Below are 23,121 nucleotides of genomic sequence, written 5' to 3' on the forward strand. Positions count from 1 at the left end.
TGGCCCATCTCTTGACTAGATAATGAGCAGATTGTCTCAGACATATAAGGCAAAAGATTTTCAGATATATTACATGGAAATGTGAGTTCTGTACTTCAAATGCTAAAATCCATCAGGAAAACTCCCGGTTTCAGTGCAATGTAGAGACTGCTATTGTGCATTAAAATTTGATGAATCTGGGCTCTTAGAATTCATCTAAAAACTATGTTGTTTTTATCTAAAGAGAAGAGGTTTAGTAAATGATATCTTACAGTACATTAAATAATATTCTCCAAATAGCTATGTCAAGTTCAGTACTTTGTACCATCTTTTATGATCTAGTTATGTCAAGTATGAGATGACCTATATTCATATTTTCTTAGATTACATAACATCATAGAAAATGCCCTTTACTAAATGTACAGGCTGATATTTAAGAACATTATCAGGTAGAAACCTAACAAAAACCTGAAAGAATTTCTCAAGGATCTTTTCCTCAAACTTATGTATTACTAATACCCCAGTGAGGGTGAAGGACACTTGAAGATACTCTCAATCCCTAGGGCTACAGAGAGCAACAAAGGAGCGCCAGAAGTGATTCTCATCCATTCAAAGATAGAGTACAGTCTTACCAAAGAATATTTATTTTCTTTTAATGGATCTTTGCTGACTTCATTTTCTTAAATTACTTGTGAAAGGAATAGAATTTGGCAAAATATTAAACTTTGAACATTGACTGGCTATTCCTATGTTCTGTGTATACTTAGCTGGACTCATGAAATTTTCACTCCTGGTAACTATTTAGAGTAGAAGGTTCATTTTCTCCTTCCTTCTGGGCAGAGGACACATATATGTCATCTTTACCTATATATATTTTGCAAGTAGTAAATATTCTAAAAATGTCTATCCTTATATAGGAGGTAATATTATGAACCAAGATTCAGAAAGGAAATTTTCTCTCTCTCTAAGGTGGGGAGGGTAACATGACACACAGACATCTTTCCTCTTCTCTGCCCTGGAAGACATTGCTAATCAGCCTTGGTCCTTTTTGCTACTTAGCAAATTGCAGCCTCCAGATATCCACTACCAATCAATCATAGTTGGTATGTAAGAAATATCTATTTGCTTAGAGATATTTGAAAATGATTAGCTGTTTAAACTGGGATATGATATAAAATATATGTGATCTGTAATGGGACTGAGGGGAGTACAGAGCAGCAATATCCAACTAGGGCTTCTCAATTCATTACTTACAAGGCTAGTAATGCTTTCTCAAACTGAATTCCAAGTGACTGCTCCCCATCTATTGGAGGAAAAATGGATTCCTTTGAAAGAGTTGCACTTTCAAGAGGGATAGAGAAAGCAAAACTGTTGAGTACTTTTGGGGTACTTCTTGGTGTTTTTCACTGGAAACACTGAAAAGATCTTGAGTTTAAGGCTCTCGATTTCCTGGGACTTTAGGATCTCTGAAGCTTCCACTTTAAATGCTTGGACTGCTCTCATTTCAACCTTCTAGCAGGCTCTACATGCAGGGCATCTTTGATTCTGGTAACCTAATTGATGAAATCCAGAGGAGAAAAAATCCAGGAGCTTGATGCTCCAAATGATTCTCTAATTAAGAGAAATAATAAATTAGGCCTCAAGTTTTTCTTCTAGGTTGTCCAAGTCTTTTTACCAGGAAAAGGAAGAGAGCAAGGCTCTGTGAAGAAGTCCTATCCCAGAATGGAGATTTAATACCCTATGTTGTACTTCTTGGAACTTGAGGGCAATAATAGGATGCAGAGGGTGAGAAACCCCGATATAATGAATGATTTTCTGGCTGCGAACTCTTAACCTTTTGAACAATTAAGTGACTCATTCTTCCTAAATACAGAAATTCTCTATCTTGGAAACTAAAGAACACCCTCTGATAATTAAGTAGCCTCTGCTAGCTGAAGTAGTAAGAGAATAATAAGATTGTTTGATTTTTATATTAGTATTCCATCCTTTAAAAATATGGTCTCTAATTAGCAACTTAATATTGTCTAATCAGCAAAATAATACATGCAGTTAGCACTTGACTGACACCTGTCTCATTTATACTTCATTAATGCCCAGTTTTTCAGTAATAGAAAAACCAATATTCTAAAAAAGAAATGTTTTTAGGGCTAAAAAGTTAAGTTATTTATGTAATGATAAACCATTTTTATTTGCCTACTCTAGCATCTAATATGTCTGAAAGTCATAAAGATGAAAGCCAAACAACAAAATTAGTTTTATTAATTCTCAAAAGTATTAATTAAAGCAATGAATCTTCATTTAGGATGCTGATTTGGTTATTGCAATAAAAGTCCTTTCATGCAAGCAAAATTTACTATTAAATCCTACTTTTAAAATGTTCTATGATGAAGATATTTGATACTAACAAAAGGAAATATGTTAAATAAGGACAGGAATTTTGTACCTAATTAAATGTAATTATTAGGAGTATGCTAATAATATAAAGACACTGGGCTGTATTTACACATTCAAATTTGAGTTCAATCACGTAACAAGATTTTTTGAAAGCCATCAGCTATTAAGCTTTTTTTTTTTTTTTTTTTTTGCATATTGGTTTGTGTGTACAACCACAGTCTCAGGTAAAAACTTTAAAAACTATTCACAAACAGATGTGAATCCTTGTCTGTATTCCTAGAAAAGGATAGAACCCATTATAGAAATATATTTCAGATGACTTATGACTCAGCTATGACTTAAAAATATCTCCATTGTACCATTCCTTTTAAACCTTTTCATCTGAAAGGCTTATCTATGAGTGAGATTTCTCTTATGATGTATTCTGATAGTGTCTGGCCTATTTCAGCGGCTTAAAGTGGGTTCATTAAAATGAAGTACATTAACATATAAGCCACAGATGGGGAAGATGAAATTGTCTTAAATAACTACCAAGGAAGTAGGTGTAAATGAAAACAGTTATAAGTTGAAAATTAATTCAGGCATTAATTCTTTGATATCAGACAATTCCAGGCTAGGCAATTAATTACTCATTTTGAAATGCTGGAAATAGCCTCATTATTTATAGACATAGGAAAATTTACAGATGAGACTGGTCACTTAAAAAGAGGATAAGTATAAAATATAAGATACGATGGTATATGCTGTTAAGAAAGGTATCCTATGGGAAGGAATGTAGTTCAAAATATAATCTCATTTCTAGAAAGTATATACTCAGTAGAATTTTTAATAATGGGGAAAAAAGAAAAAAGCAGGAAATTACATCATCAGTACATGTAATTTTTACAAGGTTACTTTATTCTTTTATGGAAGGATATGGACTGTAAATAAATAAAATCTGTGCTATAAAAAGTTAAGAATAGAAATATAGTGTATGTCACTATGTTTAGGTCAAATGCAAAGAAACATCTTTTCCTGACAATGCCAGTTTTCTATGTTGTGGAGGAATTGGGGAGTTTCAATTGTAAAATTCTCTGGAGAATATGGTGTAAAATAAAACCTATTTTGCCTATTTATAAACAATGTATTCTAAGAAGAAGGAAAAGGAAGAGGGGAAGGAGGAGAAAAGGAAGGGAATGGAGAAGAAGAGGAAGAAAGGAGAAAAAGGATGAGGAGGAAGAGATGGAAGAGAATAAAGTCTATCTGTGATTAAAGGTATAGAAGTTTTCACACTTTTTTTGCTAATAGCACTTGTTTTGCTAATATTATGCACATGAGTGTAAATGAGTGATTTTCAGGCTCCAAATCCTTTCAGTAGGAAAGAAAATATACTTCTAAAAATTAGCTACAAAAGGAAGCTTTGGGTCATCTGCCCCAGCTGACCAATGAACTTTGTATCAGGTGTAAAATCAAGTCAGCTGGAGGAGTTGCCTGAAGCCTAGTACTGGAAAGGGTTTTGAGACTGCCATCCTGGCCAGCGGAAATGAATGCCCTGATTGCTAAGCAGTGACTACCATGTGTGGGAGAGAGGAAACTGACATACGTATTCTTTGCCCTGATTTAAATTTTTCATTCTATAGCTCGCTAAACAAAGTAATTTGCCCAGGATCTTAAACATGAGTAAGTGCAGGAAAAGGCAAGACCTCAGGACTCTTGATTTCTAGTCCTTTTTTTTAATATTACACTGAATAATATATCTGAATTTATTCTTTGTGTACGTATTCATATGCTATAAACATCTATGTGTGTACATGTCTGTATAGTTGTCTGAATATGCCTTTGAAACACTCAGCTATACAAGTGGCGTATCAGGCAATGCATCTCTCAATTTCTCTTTCTCATTTATTTGAAAATAGGAGAACAGACAATTAAAATCCCCTCAATTAAATAAAATTACGATTGATTTTTCCTTCATGATTGTCTGTAATGGTATCTGATCTATTTTTGGATACTTTCAGTGTTTACACTCGTTGAAGAAGTAAAGATCATTGTGAAAGTGTAATGCTTGCATATTGTTAAAGAGTAATGCTTACACTTCTGTGTTAAGGTAGGAGAAATTCCATTGGCAATCCTAATGGAGTTTGCAATGTTATTTAATTAAGTACTTATAAATAATATCTATAAAAATTCTTCTTAAGGGCATAAAATGTAGAGTTCCACACTATGGTATAGTAAATTTCTTTTATAATGCTGGTCTCCACAACAGCATAATGCCCATGATGTAGGTGCTCTAAGTTATATCCAGAGAGATGTATTATACACTTAAAGTGGTGATTATGTAGGTAGGACTGACTTCATATTTTGTCTAGGTGGTATATTTCAGGACCCCAGAAAGGGAACAGAATTCCTTAAATCCTATCCCACAAGCTGATTGTTGCTCTAAATAATTCAAGTAGATTTTCCTGTACCATGGAAAAGCATGGACCAATCTCTCCTACCCATTGATTTGGATAAGGAGCTGAAAGTGGTTGGCAGGGGGTATCCGTCACACACTAGTCTAGGCTATGGTCTTAGGAGCTAGAGCAGCGGCTGACTAGGGATACAGAGCATTTTACAGAAGGAAGTAAGACTTTGAGAACCATGCATCTCAGGTTTGGATGAGAGCATGAATGTTTCATATCTGTGGTCACATTGTTCCTGCATGAAGGGATTCAAGAAAAGTCATGTCCACAGCAGTAGATAGAGACAAATTGGGTGAGAGGCCAAAAATCAGCTTTAGGATCCTGTGGAGCAGGTGTGAGTTAGAACCTGGAAAGGTCTCTTGAAGCAATGGTGTTTCTAGGAAATGGCAACTCCAGAACCTAGTAGAGGAAGAAGCTCTTAAGGACGTAGCACAGCAAGGTCCAGACAGTTTCAACTTTAAAATGTTATGCCACTTATAGATTAGCGTGAGTGAGGAAAAAAAAATCTGCAAAGGGCTTGAAAGGTAATATGGCAATGAGAAGGAGAATGAAAATGATCATAAATGGAGAAGTTAATATGTGTTGAACTTGGGAGCTCCACACAACACATGGTTAGTGGTGAAGGATGGAGAAGCCAAAAAAACTCAAAGATTAAATGACCATTCGACCATTTGGCCTTTGACAGTAGAAGTGATTGTCCTACAATACTGCTACATATTTGGAGGAGTGGGCAATTCATAATATACTTTAATTTTACTATATTACTATATAAATGAGGACAGAAGTATAGATCATTGGGAGCTTCCTTATTATTCCTAAAGCAGCACCAAGTGTACTTTCCAGACTCTGGTATATATAACACTATTTAATTCTTGTCACAAATTTAGAATCCATTTGATAGATTTCAATCAAAATTTACTGAACACTTGCTATGTGCCTAGCACTACACTAGGAACTTGAGCTTTCAATGGTGGTCAAATGCTGACACGGTCCCTGCCCTCATTCATTCAGGGGATACAGAATAAATATTTGAAAAAATCCATGAAAGAATATTATGCAGGCAGGATAGATACCTTATGACCGTCCACCTTCCTTCAATAGTGTTGCTATAGGCCAGGAATTCTCTCCTCCATATGTAATGCTCAAGAGCATGAGCTTTGGGTTTTAACAGACTCAGGTTTATATTTACCCAGTTCCACTACTTATTAGGTAAATAGCCTTGAAAAATCACTTTACCTCTCTGTGTCCTTGTTTCTGCACATATAAAATATCTGTTAAAAAAACGTGTTTTACAGACTTCTAGCAGAAGAAACTAGATCTGATTCTCTTTTCCTTCCAGGAATATGGCAACATTTTAGGCAAGATCATGTGACTTGTTTCAAACAATGAGATTTTGAGCAATCATATGTGGGGCTTCCATATCAAAGTGTAGAAGAACCAATGCATAACATTCTCTTTCCCTCTCAAGTTGACCAAGGAGAACATTTGTTCTTTCCAAATGGTACTATAACATGACAATTAACCTGATCTCTGAGGGATATATAAATATGCATGTAGCAAGGCAATAAATATTTGTTATTCTAATTCCCTGAGATTTTAAGATCGCTTATTACTGCAGCATCGCCTAATTTATTCTGGATTCAATAAAGCATTTAAAGTATTTAGCACAATGTCTGGGATATAGCAAACACTCAATAAACGCTAGCCTTCACTCTATACACAGATGTTTCTCTGAAAATGCTTAGTTTATTTTCCTGGTGTCCAGGAGGTTGAAGTTTTAGACGTTTCTCTTAGTATAAGAACTCTCTTACTCTCGGTACAAGGAAGCCATCAACTTCTCTCCACACAGACTCATATGAAATGACTAGCTCCTTCTTTTATTTAAATCACTGTACGTTGACAATATTTGCTGTACCAAAGGGGCTCATGTTATTCAGCTCCACAAAGTCGCAAATAATATATATTTGAAAACAAGTGGTAGCTGATGTAAGCACCAGATGGCTCAAACATAAAATCAAGGGAGCTGCTTTTAGCTCTACCCCAGGGCTCTTAAAGCCGCCTTCTCAGTGCTCCTTTATATGTTGTAGTTTATTTCTGAAGTGACAATAAATTTGGGAACAGCAGAATGGAGAGGAGCACCGCAGCCTCGGCATGTTTTAACAATCTGCTGTGCATATGAGATGAAACTCTGCCATCACTAGAATCAACAACATCTTGACACATGATTCAAACGTCAAGAATATCCAAGAATGTAAGATGTCTTTGCAACAGCTACAAGAAGCTGAAGTCAAATCCAGATTGGAGCCCAATGCCTGAAAGAATTTTGTGTCCTTTTTTCTGAAAGCTGAGAAATGTGTAGGGCACAGTTTTGACCTTGGGGGCTGAACCCCTATGCAATCCATCTTTACAATCGCTTGCATTGGACGGCAGCATGGAGTGACCTCATTTAGTGTAAAGCTATCTCAGAGAAGTGTTATGCCCTAAGCAGCAGGAATGTTGCTGCTCAGAAAAGCACCCGCTATGGAAAGTCTCATCATGATGGCAGAACCAGCCCCATGTCAAGACGAGAGGTGGTGGGACTGTTCTGGTGACATTTTGCTGCATAATAAACTACCCCAAGCTTATTGGCTTAAAACAGCAAACATTTATTATCTCATGTCTCTGGGTCAGGATTCCAGGAGTGGTTTAACTAGGTGGTTCTAGCTTAGGGTCTCTCATGAGGCAGCAATCGAGGTGACAGCTGAGGCTGTAGTCATCTGAGGTTTGATGAGTCTAGAGGATTTGCTTACAAGGGCACTCAGAGTGTTGTTGGCAGGAGACCTCGGTCACTTCCACGTGGGTTTTTTTATAGAGCTGCTCATAGCATGCCTTTTCCCAAGCTACTGATCAGAGGGGTGGGCAGTGGGTGAAGCCCTCAAGACAGAAGCTGTGTTGGCTTTTTTAATCTAGAGCAAAGTGACATACTATCACTTCTAACACAGCCTATTGGTCCAAACACAGCAGCTCTGGTACAATGATGTGAATACCAAGGTCAGGATCGTTAGAAGCCAGCTTGAAGACTGGCCACCATCGGGGCCATGGCTGTGGCAGAACTGGCAAAGCAGTGCTCTTTGCTACTCTTTTTTCCTTCTGCTGGGCCAGTTGTCTAAGATGTGCATACAGTCCACACTTCTGTTTGGATCACACTGATATGGAAGAATATCCTATTTATTAACCTCTCGTTTTTACTTTTAAAATTTTTGTACATCTCTAAGTATCTTTCACTTTATCTTCTCTTTCTGTGGTGGACCATTCTTGTTTTGATTCTTCTGCAAGACATATTAAAGCTGCAGAGCTAGGAGTCCAGTTTTTAGAATGCCTCTTCCCAAATAGGAAAGACACAAGAGTAGACTATGAGTGGCAAAAACAGTCTATCCCCTTTCCACTCCAGTGATTTTGCTAAATTGCAAAATACACGTGCTCTCATTTCCAATTAATTATCCGCAAACAAATACTTCCCAGTCTATTGTCTCTGTCTCTTGACAAATGACAAATTAGATGGACAGTATCAGACAACAAGGAAATGGACTATTGCTTTGAATTGGCAGTGAAATGAAGATTCAGACAAAGAAACTTAGAATAGGAGAGCTATTCATAAAGGATTTTCCACCTCTTACTTTAGCTGTACGAAAACATCCAAAACATCAAAACATTCTGGAAGAAAAGAAAGTCGGAAGACACAGTTATTTGCCATAATAGAAAATGTGTTTTAAAAATAAAATACAAACAACTTTAACAGCGATTTGTGTGTCAAACCAATTTGCCAGCCTCCCTCTAGTTTTTCACTTCATTCTGATCCATCTAAATGTGTGGCCTTATTAGCTAGTAGCTGGAAATGATTTACATAAGAGGCACCAACCAATAGGGCACTTCTTTATATAGAAAACTGATAGTTGGTGATGCAGATCTTCACTCATATTACACGTGTTCCTTAAGTCCAGAGGAATACCCCTTAACCAATAGCATCTATGAACTGTAATACCTACTAAGGCTTAATTGCTAAGTGCACAGGCTCTAGTGAGTCCAGACACTCTGGATTTGAATTCTGGCTAAGCCACTTACTTTCTGTGTCACCTTGGACAGGCAACCCAGTTTATTTATGCATAGTTCTTTCTTCTCTTTAGTAATGGGGATTATAATGGTAATCACTTCCCTGGATTGTTGTGATGAGTAGAAAGGTAAATGTGTTTAAAGCATTTAGAACGTTGCCTGGCAGGTACTCAATACATATATGCTACTAAAATCAACACCTTTTAAAACATATTTGCCCTCTTTATTTGTTAACAATTTATATTTTATGCTTATGTTATATCAATTTTTACTTTAATTATTTTGCCCCAATTGAAAGTGAGTGCTGTCTTATTTGTCTTTGTACCCTCAATGTGTAGTATAATACTTGGCGCATAGTAGGTACTTAGTCGACTTTTGAATAAATAGATGAATTAATTAATTAACAAATCAAGTGATTTTATTCTTCACTGTCAAATTATTTTACCCTCTATGTAATGAATGAGCATTTTTGAAAACTGTGTGTGCCATGGGCTTTCCTTATTTATTTGGATTAAAGAAAAGTCTGGTCAATTCATCTTTACACTAACTAAACCAAACCCCGGTTAAATAACTTGGTAGAGACACTAATGACCAAAGAAATAAAGGATTACTTTTGCTTTTGGTGGTGTATCTCATATGCTTATATAAGACCAAGATTCCTCTTCACAGATACAACAATTTGATCCATAAAATCATAATATCTTTGAATTGGATTCTATCATGGATACCATATATTCAGATTGCTAATTTTACAGGGGGGAATGAAGCAAATGATGCCAAAATCACATAGTTAATTAGGATCCGAAATATAGAAACATGTACATGAGAGAAGTTGGAGAGAGAGATTCCATCCTTGTCAACCCTCAAGTTATGCCTCACTTCTCTGCACATAGCCTGAGTTTCTCCCAACAAGTCTGATTCTTCCTATAGAGGCAGCTGCCAAGGCTGCCTGCTTCATATTGCTCATCAAATCTATAGGAAGTGGAAATTTTGGGAGATTTGTCACAAGATGAATCATGTCTACGAACGTGCCACAGCCCACACACAGTTAAAAGACAAAAGCGAAAAAGTTAAGGCAAGAGTATGGAGAGAGAGACAGACAGAGACAGAGAAACAGAAAGAGGGAAAGAAGATACAGGAGGCGGTGGACTATCCACCAACTTGGGATGTAGACGGCTATATGAAACCCTGAAATCAGCAAAGGGCATTGGCTTTCAAAGCAGTCTAATCACCTCCAAGCTGGGATAGTTCAGGAGGGATTTTCTTTTCCACAAAACCTTTTTGGCAGTTGCCATGGAAGTCAGCAAAGCTCAAAGCGAAACTCCTGAGAGGTGAGGGAACACATGTAGTATGCTCCTTCCTGCTAAGTACAAAGTACACCTTGTTCCTTCTGTGGACAGGTCAAAGGCAGACAAGCAGACCCTGATCTGCGGTTTTGAGCTCAGCCCAAGTTCTCTAAATCCAGCATGGGACCCCGCCCCCCAAACCTACTGGCCTGGGCTTTACCAGGGCGACATACTGTCTCTTGCTGCACACAGTTATATTTCTGGCATCTAACATTGCACTTGGCATATAATAGTTAATAATCTTTGAACATGAACTAACAAGTGGAGCCAGCAGCCAATCAGCTGCTAAAGCAGGAGAGCTGACCTGGCAGTCAGAAAATCTGAATTCTGATCTCATTCTGATCCTAACCAGCGTTGTGACAACTGACATTTTCTCCCTCTCTCTCTCTCCCTCCCTCCCTCCCTCCCTCTCTCTCTCTCTCTCTCTCTTTCTCTCTCTCTCTCTCTTTCTCTCTCTCTCTCTCCCTCTCTCTCTCTCAGCTGTCTGCTCAAATTTTTGATTGAGGAAACAGTCCTAGAGAAGTTAGATAAGTTGCCCAGGGCTGAAGAGTTCATCACAGAGCCAGGATAGATTCCCAAGTCTACCTTCTTTCCACTGTACTTTGCTGTGTTCCTATAAAGTAACTTGAATCTCAATGGAATTATAAACTTACTTACTGATACCAGCCACAGCTATTCAGACTGCTTCCTACCCACCTCCCCAACAATCTTCCATCCTGGTCTGTCATTAGATAGAATAGAATAATAATTATGAAACTTATTTACATTATGTTAATAATAATTACTAACTTTTTTCAGTGTCTATTATGTACCAGGCACTATGCTAAAATCTTTACAGAAATTACTTAATTTTCACAATCATCTTATAAGGCAAGTGATTATTTCCCCCATTCTATAGCTGGGTAAACTGAGACCTAAAGAAGTTAATTAATTTATTCAGTGTTACCACTATGAGATACTTACCCCAGTTTTCTAGGTGACAAAGTGAAGCTCAAAGAATTTGACTTTTCCAAAATTACTGAACTAGTATAGGACACTACCTTAACTCAAGTTTCCTGACTGCCAGCATAGATTATCTTTTCTTGTTATCCATTCCTCTGGGCACTTTTGATGCAAAACCAGTGTTTATTTGGCAAAAATACACTACTATTCGAATAATTTAGATAAATGAGCATGAGACAAACGGTCACTTAAAAAATATACATCTTACTATACATGTACTATTTCAGCAAATAGTAGGAACATTTAGTGAGCAGGAAGGGAAAGAAGAGCCTACAAGTTCGAGGAAGGTTGAGAGGTTACTGAATTTGGCCAGGCAACGTATAGACAAGGTTGTTTTCTGAAAGTTGCTTCTATGACTGCATCTTCCTCAAGTACAGCTGTGGTGAGCAAAGGAAGTCAAACAAACAAAAAATGCTCAAACAACTGCTTTGACTTTATATAAGGCTGAAAACCTAATAAAACTTTAATAGCTACATGTTCTATCCAACTTAACCAACTAGTGCTCTACCCTGGATTCATTTCCCAAGGGTTTAATTTTGTGTGCCTGAGAATAACTTGCTTCATTGAAATATGTAATTCGGGGTAAAAATCAGTCATAACTAATATTCTGCTCAAATTTTTAAACTTAAATTGTTTCTGAGTTTATTAAAGGTCTCGGTGTTAATAACATCTACGAGAAGATACAGACCAGGAAAAACCTACATGCTCTGAACCTGAAGCCAGTTTGATCTCTAAAACCAAACTTAACTGAAATTGTATGTCTTTTTTATGTATGTACAGTAGATTGTGCAATTAGGACACATTTATGTCCAACTAATTATGCCCTCCTGCATTATCTTTTCTTTCTTTGTGATACTGAAACATCTTGTAATTAAATGACGGGAGAATAAAATATAGAAAAATTATCATATGGTCAGGGCAGCAAGTACCTTGGTCAGACTTTACTATTTCAAGTTGCATAATAGTAACTGCTTCAATTCTGCCTAATTAAAAAGAAAATCCATTTTTTGAAAAAGCTTTTATGTGCAAACAAAGCTGAAACTTCCATTTGCACTCAGTAATAGAAGCCCTCTCATCTTGGGAACCCATTTAAATTGTAACCTTAAGATGTTTGGTTGGCGTCTGAGTCACTACTGTCCACGAATCCTCCTGTTCCAGCAGATTTTGTAGGATTATCACAGGTGCATGACATGTATGTGTGTACAAATGTCCACATCAGAACATTCACACATGAGCAGATGCACCCCATACATATATGCAATTATACGCATGTTCTTTCAATCACTTAGTAAATACTCTAGTGTGTATCTACTATGTGCCAGGCAGTGTTCTAGGCATTGAGAATACAATAACAAGACAGGTAAGGTTCCTGCCTTTGTGATTCTTATTTTCCAGTGAGAAAGGCAGGAAATAAATATTTTAAAATGTTTATCAGGTCATATATGTTCATATCATACAACATGCATACATTTATGCATACTTATATAATAATTATAAGTATGCATAAATGTATATGCATACTTTTGTGCATATGCACATACATATGTGTATGCATATGTGTATACACACATGTGTGTATATACATGTGCTTATGTGCATGTGCATATATGCACACATGCACATATTCACACACACATATGCCTGTGGGTGTACATGCATATATGTGCATGTGTGTAAACATAATATATGTATTTATGTGTAAGTGTGTACAAACATATATGCGTACTGTATATACATACATATATACACACACATATATCACCATATACTCTATTATATATACACATACAGACAGTCCCCAACTTACAATGGTTCAGCCTAATTTTTTGATTTTACCAAGGTGCAAAAGTGAAACATATTCGGTAGAAACTGTACTTTGAATTTTAAATTTTGATCTTTTCCACTGTATAGCAACACGTGGTATATAGTGTCTTATGATGTTGGGCAGCGGCAACTAGCCGAAGCTCCCAGTGAGTCATATGATTACATGGGTAAACAACTGATACCCTTACACCAATTCTGCACCCATACAACCATCCGCTTTTCACTTTCAGTACAGTATTTGATAAATTACATATATATATTTTATGATAAAATAGGCTTTGTGTTAGATGATTTTGTCCAACTATAAGCTAATGTAAGTGTTCTGAGCACATTTAAGGTAGGCGAGGCTAAGCTTTGATTCTTTTCAGTAGGTTAAGTGTAATTTAAAAAATGCATTTTTTATTTATGAAATGTTAAACTTACAAAGGATTTATAGGGACAAAACCCCATCACGAGTCGGAGAAGATCTGTGCACAACTGCACTTTTTCAAGTCAGTTTAAGACAAAAAGGAAAAGTTTTCCAAAGTTCAATGTGCTCCAGAATTGGTTAGGTCAGACTCTGACACCAAGTAAAATTGCTGCGGGCCCCTTGATCTTTAGTTGCTTACTCTCCTTGCCTTATGGAATTATCAGGACCAAATTTTATGACATGAATGAAATTATGATACACCTACCCTGGCACATTCCTAAAGAGACTTGGCTCCTTTTGATTCTTCATTTTTAGACTAATGTTGCTGAGTAGAGCACTGCAAGGTTTCTCTCTTCCTCATTATCACTGGATTGGGAGTAAAAAGCCTGGGCCTCTAATTCCATCTCTGTGGTATACTGGCTGTATGATTTGGGCACATCACTGTATCTGTCTGGGGCTCATTTTCCTCATCTATTAGGTGAACGGGTGGGCTCAGAATAGCCTCTCAAACGTCTTCAGGCCGTAGCATCCTTTGCTTCTAACTGGGATCATTTACTCAGTACCTTGCTACTCAGAGAGCACAGCACGTCATGCCCTCTCAACGTCTCATATTCTCAAGAGCGTTGCCCAGTGCAGACGATGCTGTAGCTAAAATTGTTGTTAGCAGGCTCGCACCAGCAGTGAACCCATGTGACATCCCCTTCTGTTGTCTGTCACCAGCCCGAGCAAAGTACATAATTCAAATATGGACACTAAAGTTTAGTGTTTCAGACCTCAGAGAGGTTTTCCCTAAGCAGGTATCATAGTTACATGATAGAGTCCCCTGCTACATGCTCCTAAAGTACCCCATATTTATTTTCCATAGTTTTACCACAGTGTAAATTATGTAACTATTTTGTTGTTTTTATTTATTGCCAGTCTTGCTTACAGTATATCTTCCAGAGAAGGGAATTTGTCTTATTCACCACTGTATCAACACACCTAGCATAATGTCAGGAAAATATTCAATAGCATATTCTCAAAATTTGTGTTGAAAAAGGAATTAATAACTTCATAGTAACCTGATCTGTCAGTGTGGCAATATCAGGCAGCTCTTCTCTAGGAAAGCCTCTGTGGTTACTTCTCAAAGCTCTGCCTTTTGTGTTTTTTCCTTAGCTGAGCCAATAGCATAGCTGCTCCTTGGCTGGCCTGGTTTTCTGCTAGCATTAGTATCCGAGAAAGCTGTACCATTGCCACATGGCTTCACACAGAGTGTCAGGAGGACCATAGTAACTTGTGTTCTGCCAGCCTATTCTCTTCCTGCTGTTCCATGTTAACCTGTCCTTCAACTCACCTGGCTCACAGAAGCTGGATGTGAGTGCAACCCACTTTACTGCCTGAAAGAGAGATCCCATAGTATCCTTCTTTGTCAGTTTGTCATTGTAGGCCATTTCACACTGGCCAACAGGTGGACTCATTTAACGTATTTTCAGTGGAGCCAATACTTGAAGGACATTTGTCACCATCATCAAGCTGCCTTTTTATTACTACCTTTCAGTTTTTTTCTTTATTACTCATTTGTTCACAAATATATTGCCCAAATAGGGTCTAAGAATAGCTAGAGATTAAGATCTTACTTCTATGATATCAGAAATTTTTTATGTCCATCAGAGAGGAAGGATACAAAACTCAGTATCATCCTACTATATGCCAGTCACTATGTTAGGTGTCTGATCTTGGTGATTCATCATGAAAAACTGATCTTACCTATGATTGCTAACTTGTAAAAGATCTCATAGCGAGTATGTGGCAGTGATTTGAATCCATTTCTCTATGACTCCAACCATATGAAAGGCATACTTCGCTTGGCTAAGTCTTAGTAATAGTGTTGATTTCAATTCATCAAACCACCTTTTACAGCCAAGATGTCAAACTGAGGAGTAGTGTGCTAATACAGTGAAACGGGTATCACAAAGCATCTGGTCATTTGCCAACTCCTTGGGGAGCCCTATGCCAACAAAAATCCAAAGGTGGCCACTAAAAGCCATTCCTCTGCCCAGTCATACATGGGGAAGAACTGGAAAGAGCACACAGGTTGCAATTCAGCCCTTGAAAGTATTGATAATTAGGATTTTGTAGGTTTAAGACAACAGACAGTCCAAGTTTTAATTACCAGGTGTCTAGGGCCTGCATTTCCTTGCACGACATCAATACAATGGACTTTAATAAATATATCAGTGGTTACTACTCCTCTTTTGCATCCTTGTTGTATCCTTAACTACATTCCCTTTACTTTAATTTTTATTCTGATTTGTGTTAGAGAGAAAACCAAGTGTGTTTGCTGAAAGTTGAGACTTTTATTCTTCTGTGATATTGAGAGGCATGTTTCAGAAATGACACCACACTCTCATCAGATTCTTTTTAAAGATTATCTGTATAATGATGAAAATTACGCAGTCTTTGGCATCAGAGTGCCATATGAAATATTCACTAAAACCCAAAGTTCTTCAATGGCCTTTTGAGTCAATGTTAACAATTACCAAAACCTGGTAGTTTATTAAAAGAAGTCTGGAACAAACATTTCAACATAGGAATTAAAAGCATGGGCCAAAATTTTTCTAAAATTGTCCTCTCAGAATCTCATCCAGTAGAGAAATATGTTGGAGCAACTGTGAACATGTCTAGAAAGTTATTGTATTAATATTTTTAAGCATATGAATGTACCATTTGTTATTCATGCCCCTTTGTTACCACAGAAAACATTTTCTTCACTCAGAACTGGCTTTAGGTTGACTGAGAGGATATTTTTATATTCAGAGAAGTAGTTTTGACCAAGATTAAGTATAGCAACATTTCTACTGCCTCAGGATATTTACCAGGATGATTAACAGACATGCTTTTTTTAGTTTTCACATAGGGCTTTGTTTTCAAATGGATCCTGGAGGTATACACACATACAGAGATACTTAATGCAACCCTTTAATTCTTACACCTCTGTGAATCCTCTCTTACCATGTCACATACACATACACACTCCAGCACTGGCAAACGATAGGTGCATGTAGCATATTCCTTTCACTAGGCACAAAACTTCTTCTCAAAAAAAAAAAGCTGACTAATATTGTGCATTTGTAAAGTTACAGTGAATTTTTGGTGGTTGAACGCAGATAATGTTAACATGTAGGCTTTCCCTTGTAAACATTTGGAAATATTTTTATAGTTTTTTTCATTAATAGAAATGATTTTCTTGAGGGAAAAAATATTTACTTTTAAGGTTAAATTATATGATAGTCACATAATAACAAAGTGTTGGTAGTGCACTAATGGCTTTAAAGGTCATTTACCTTAATTTCATTTAAAAGATAAGTTAACTTTTATAGATCCATGATAAGTTGTTTTCCAGGCAGTCACTGTGTGAAGTGATTTGTATGCATTATCTCATTTACCCTCACTACGATACTGAGTGGTAGACATTATTGTTATCTCCATTTTATTAAATGTGCAAACTTACAGAGGGAGCGTAGCCTCTAAGTACTGGACCCAAGATTTGGTCCTAAGTAGGTTTCCTCCAGAACCTCTATTATCAACCACTGTGCTAAACCACCTTTTAAACAACAACCATCTGATGGGAACCAAAATAACCCAGGGAAGTATATGGACCAACTAATATAACTTCTTAATTATATATCAGAAAAGTAAAAACCAGACCTTGGGTTAGAAGCACACACCTAAGGTTGGCAGACGGAATGGAACCTAGGTCTTCTGACAACCAGTACAGTGCTGTCTATATTAGACAGCAATACCATGTGGTCTCTGATGTCAGCTACAACTCGTATATGCTCACAGATCATGCGTTTCTTTCCTGGAGGCAAAAGTGTAATGCCTAAGTTGACCTCCCTCTCTGCACAAAGTCTCTGGTATTCCAGTGCCCTCAGAGGACTGACATACCCTTTATGGGCCTCTCCGTAAAGGTAAAAAGGAAGGGTCGTCTTTTCTGCCTTCGGTATCCAACTAGCTCACAGTCTGTCTTTTGTGGCTTCCATCAGCACTAACTGTGGTCCAGGGCAACATCCTCTTCATTCTACTGTGAAAATGACATTACCTCCACTCCACAATGATTGGGAGTCAGAGCTTTCAGATGAAACCATGGCAACCAAAAGGATTAATTTCTGCCTTGCCTTAACACACAAGCATGTTATCTCTCAACACTCTGAAAGATAACTCACACACGTCAGGGCTGTGTTATAGCAACCAGATAAAATAACAACCCAAAAACCAAATATGACCTTCCAAAATACATAGAAATGAAGGGGTTTGATACTGGACAATTCTAATATGTTGTGCATGCAGAGTTATAAAACAATAATTAATGAGGTCTCTAGAAAGGGTCATTACAAATGGCTCCTTCATATAACACCACTCTATGTCTTGAATACCTTGTTTTAATATAATAGCATTTCCTCTTGTCACGGCCAAAATCACATTTACTAACGAAGTAAAATCTTGTTTTACACGACACCTCATTTTTCCACATAAGTGTTGAAAATGCCTGTCTTGGTGAACTTCTCTTCACCTCTGTTTTATGTACAATTAAAATCATCTCTTTGCTGAGACCATTCCCTACAGTAAATGCAATTGCCCACGATGATATATTCTGCCATTAACCCTGGAGCACTCACTCTGATTCTCCACATAATGAGACACATAAGAAAGTCACACTGAGAACCTTTACTGTTGTTCATCAGGAGAGCCCACTTGGTGCCTCCTGAAGAATATTTCACTGCTTACATAGATTATTAAGACGATGGAACAACACCTCAAATCTGATCCTTGTAAAAACAACCAAAGTTCCCGAAAGCTAAGCAATCTCTGGTCAAACTACTGTGCTGACAGAGTAGGAGTTTACAAGTTCAAGATTCTTATTTGATTGTGTAATCCAGTTATGATAACGTCCTCTGAGCTATTTGGAGAATTGTCCTTCTGTGGCATCAAGGCTTATACAGAAGCAAACAACTATATTTGGTGTGGGCTTGGAATATGAGAACAAGATTGGAAAATCATGTGTTATAAACCCTTTTCTCAATGCAGAGTCCTCTATTATAGAAGCCTCCAGAAATTGACATTAAATTTGCCTCTCTTCTATTTTGGTGACAGAAGCCACTCATTTATTAGGTACCTAAAATAGAAAGACTATATTGTTGAGAAAACTAGTATTAGTGAAAAGTTGTAAGATTCCTTGCATAGAATACCCCATTTAAGTAATTATAGATATAATAAGACTGAGGACGTTATTTATTCTGGAAGGTGAGAAAATGAAATGCTAAGATATCCTAGCACTGACTCTCTCCCATCACTACTCCTTATTGGCTGTGACTGTGAGCAAGACAGTTAACCTCTCTGTGCTCCATTATCTCATCTGCAAAAAAGGGAATTAATAATAATATGTACCTCACAGAGTTGTTGGGAGAAGGAAATGAGTTCATATAGGTGACTGTGCCTGGCATATGAGTTCAATATACGTCATCAATTGTAACTAATTTAATAATAATTATATTGTTATAAGAGCTGTTAAAAAATGTAGTTTATAAAAAATTGAATTGATATTTAAAGAGTATAAGAAAATTTATAGCAGATTTTGATCTAGTCAGCTTCAACTATTACCCAGAATATATTTTCTAAGTAATAAAATATTATCATTCTAATTTGTTTGGAGTTACAAGGGGGGAATTCTAAAATTTAAGTATGTCTGTTTATGTTAATAATATATGTCTACAATTTGGCACAAAAGTTCCATTTAAAAATTAAACCACATTTGTCTTTCACAAAAATTATAAGATCTTGATCTGTAAATTTCTACTCTTACCTAAATCAGAACTGTTAAAAATGCTTTGGATTCTATAGTTATCTTCCAAGAGTCAGTGTGACTCCTAAATAATTACCCCAAAGCATAGTATATTAACCTTTTAATTGGAAAAATTAGTGCCCACATTCCTGGTGGAATTTTGTTATTTATATAGTTTCAGTTATTCATGATGCTCTCCCATCTTTGCTTCTTCTTGGTAAAGTTAAACTCTTCCCAAATCCCAACACTGTACTTAATTTTCTCTTCATTGATTTAGACACTAATTTTTCCATTCACTTCTATAAGTAATAAAGACTACTACTGCTACTCACTCTCACTTGGTTGTTTATATAAAGTGTCTTTAATCCTACCAGTATCCCTACAAAGTAGGAGCTAAATTCAATAAATGAGGACACTGGGGGATTGGAGAGGTTCATTAACTTGCTCACCATCATGCAGCTGAAGAATAGCAGGTTTGAGATCTGATCCCAGTTTTACCTGCTCCTTTTTAACTAACCAAAGTGTATCAAGGTCAAGGATTCTAGTTGACTCTCATTCATTGTCCACAACCCTCAGCAACAGCTTTTCCCAGTCTGGGTGCTTTGACCTCACTCACTCTGGTTTCTCTGCTTCATGCCCTATGTGTGACCTCTAGCTTTTTATAATCTGAATCTCCAACTCAACCAACTTCTCTAGTCCCAAGTCTTGTTTTACATAAAATTACCTACTAGGGATTCTACTATATCCTGGCCTGTGTAGGGAAAAAATAGCTTGCTTTGACTGTGAAGCTAAAATTATGAAGTGGATCCTGCGTGCAACGTAATTTTTCATGCACTAAGTTCCTGTATTCTTTTAAAAGCCCCCGCTGCGAGACCATGTGGCTTTACATAAGCAATTTTGCTCTACATAAGCAAGCACAATGAAGAGCTTGGTTCAGTGGGATAGCTATTTGTTTCTACCATCCTTGTATTGAGAGGAAGTTGTAGTTTTATGCTACGCCATCTTTTTCAATGAACTCTCAAATCAGCATTAGAAATTCAAAACAATGGAAGCCAAACAGTTGAAGAAATTGAAGTTCAAATGTCCAAATTACTGAACATAGAAAACTCTGTTCACTGTCCTACTGAATTTAGTTTTCCCATGAATAAACATTCTGATTAAGCTTTTACCTTTCAAGCCATTTTGTGCTTTCATTTCTCTTTTAATTATAAAGTCCTTTCACTTACATACACAGCCTTAGTGTATATTAATGAGATCTACTGTACAGCATTAAACTAAGTTTACCATAAATTTTCATTATTTTTGAAAGAGCTTTTTTTAAAATTTAGAAGTACAATAGCATAAAAATATTTGAGGGTTTATGCCAGCCTAACAAAAGAATAGTTTCTAAAAGAGAGCAACATTTCTCTATGATTTTGTATTTCAAATTTTAATTTTCTATAATTAATGGAATTTTGACATAAAGATTGAATACTTTAATATTTCAAAGCCCTGCATTATACAACCCATAGGCTCTATGAGACCAGTCAGTTTTAACTGTTTAATTAGCCACTGTAATCCCAGCACCTAGAATATTGCTTAACACATAGAAGGAATTGAAATATTAATCGCTTTCCTTGAAAAAGGAAAATAGAAAAATTTTTACATTTTTAAGTAAGCTAATGCAGAGCTGCCTTGGTAAGTTTCCACTTCTCAGCAATACCAAATCACACAGCCAGATGGATGGCTAGACTTTTGAATTTTTAATTGCAGCTTGTTATCTGACTAATTATTTAGCCACTTGAGAATGTCTCTTTCAGAGAATCAACCCTGTAGACTAGGACACAGACTATAGTCCCCCAAATTATTGACACCCAAAAATGTTTTTTGAAAGCTCCATTTCATAATGCTTGCTAGAGTTTTATTATTCAAACCAGTAGCTGAACTAGACTAAGAGATAAGAGTGTGAGTTCACACTCTCCCATTACCAATGGAATTGGTAATTGCCATAGCATTATCAGTGGATGAAGCAATGAAAGACAGCAAAAGCAAGCCCCAAAGACGTTGACAAATAAAAAAACAAAACAGTTTTTTTTTTTGGCTCTGCAGCATCTCTTATACTCAGAGACAAGATTTTGCATGAGGGTGTCTGCCTTTACCTCTTATAGCCATACCCACTGTGCTTGTTTCTAAGAATCCAGGTTAGTGTTTCACTATCACAGAGCTTGCTAATTAACTAGGTGAAGAGGAGTGTACATTACTTATGTGAAATTAATACTGAAATAATTCTCTCAGGCTGCTACATTATTAGAGTTCCTCAAAAATGCCGTGTTTTCCTAATATTTTCATTCTCCCTCATTAAAAATTGTTCATGTCCTTTAGTATTGCCAGTTGTGATGTGTAATTTTTATACTACTGTATTTTTAATGATCACCATCATTTAACACTTGAAAAAGAATCCTGTTGAAAGATAAGTTAAAATGGAAATCTTAAATAAAAATACATACCTGATTTAGGGAATTCCCTGGTGGTCCAGTGGTTAGGACTCCGCACTCTCATTGCTGAGGGCCTGGGTTCAATCCCTGGTCAGGGAACTAAGATTCCACAAGCAGCGTGGCATGGCCAAAAAAAAAAAAAAATACATGATTTAAATATATGCCATAAATATATATGCCATGGTGTTTATTATTTGTTAAATACCTGCTGGAAAATTATATTTATACACCAGTAACAAAGTTTCCCTTTAATTATGCCTAAATTATAACCAGCAATGTCTTATAGACATGCAAATATATTTTAGGTCATTCAAAACATGTACATGTTTGTGTATATGTATGTGGTATGTGTGTATGTGTTTCCTTTTTTACACAGAGACATAAAGGCAGACATAACTGGTCCTCCAAGTGGCCAAATTCTATAGATATGCTCGTAAAATATGAGATTTACTTCAAAAAGACATTTTGAGAACATCTGAATTTTACCCATGATTTAATTTTTAGTACATATTAAGAAGCAACACATGACTGAATGATTTATAGGAGCTGGCATCAGCTCTCTCAGAAGAAGGCATTCTCCTTGTATTTTTCTAGAAGAAAGGCTTGAAAACTGTTGCTTGAGAACTCTGAGGGCAGGCCCTTAACCTTAGCACAGCATAACTTGATGCTATAGACTAGAATGTGAAAATGACTCCTAAATGTTGGCTTGGAATGAAAGATGACTTAATGTCAAAGACAGTGATGATGTGCTGTGTACCCCTCAGAGACTGGATTTTGTTCAGTGGTTTCCATGGTCAGGGAAGCCTTCAAATAAAAGACCACATGTGTATATGTTGCATGACTGTTGATTGTGTCATGAGTGTTTGTCTTCTTTGTAAATAATACACAAAATGTTTTTCTTTTCTTTCCTTTTCCCTTTTTGTAGAAATTATTGAGCCTACTACCTCTAGTCCTGTCACAAGTCCAGGTCAGTATCCACATACATTCACAAAGTATGTCTGGGTACTTTCTCCATTAAACAAGACCTCCGCATTGTCATAGAAACAAACCGAGTTGAATGTGGGCCGCATGCTTGCGGCACTGCTCTAATGTCTGTTACTTGTCCTCGTCTATTTATGATTTGCCCTCCCTTTGGATTTTGTGATCTGACCCTGATTTGAGGCTAACATCTTTTACTTTATTCTATAAGGCTTGTGCAGTAAATGTGTGTCACATTGTGGAATAGTTGCAAGGTGATTAGCTTCTGCGATATCTTTGCAAACAGAGCTGTAGAGAGTTTACAAGGTTTTCTGAGTATCTATTAAAAAACTAATGGTTTGGTATTTCATTATTATAAAATCAT

The 23,121-nt window shown here is 36.6% G+C and overlaps 1 protein-coding gene across 1 annotated transcript in view; it reads left to right on the plus strand.

The window, feature by feature from the left end:
• The window catches only part of NEGR1 (neuronal growth regulator 1), an 897,772-nt gene that overhangs the window by 758,229 nt on the left and 116,422 nt on the right, over nt 1-23,121 (plus strand). The gene's annotated exons all lie outside the window — the stretch shown is intronic.

This window comes from Balaenoptera physalus, assembly GCF_965194825.1.
Source record: "Balaenoptera physalus genome assembly, chromosome: 1".
In the NCBI taxonomy this organism is placed as follows: Eukaryota; Metazoa; Chordata; class Mammalia; order Artiodactyla; family Balaenopteridae; genus Balaenoptera; species Balaenoptera physalus.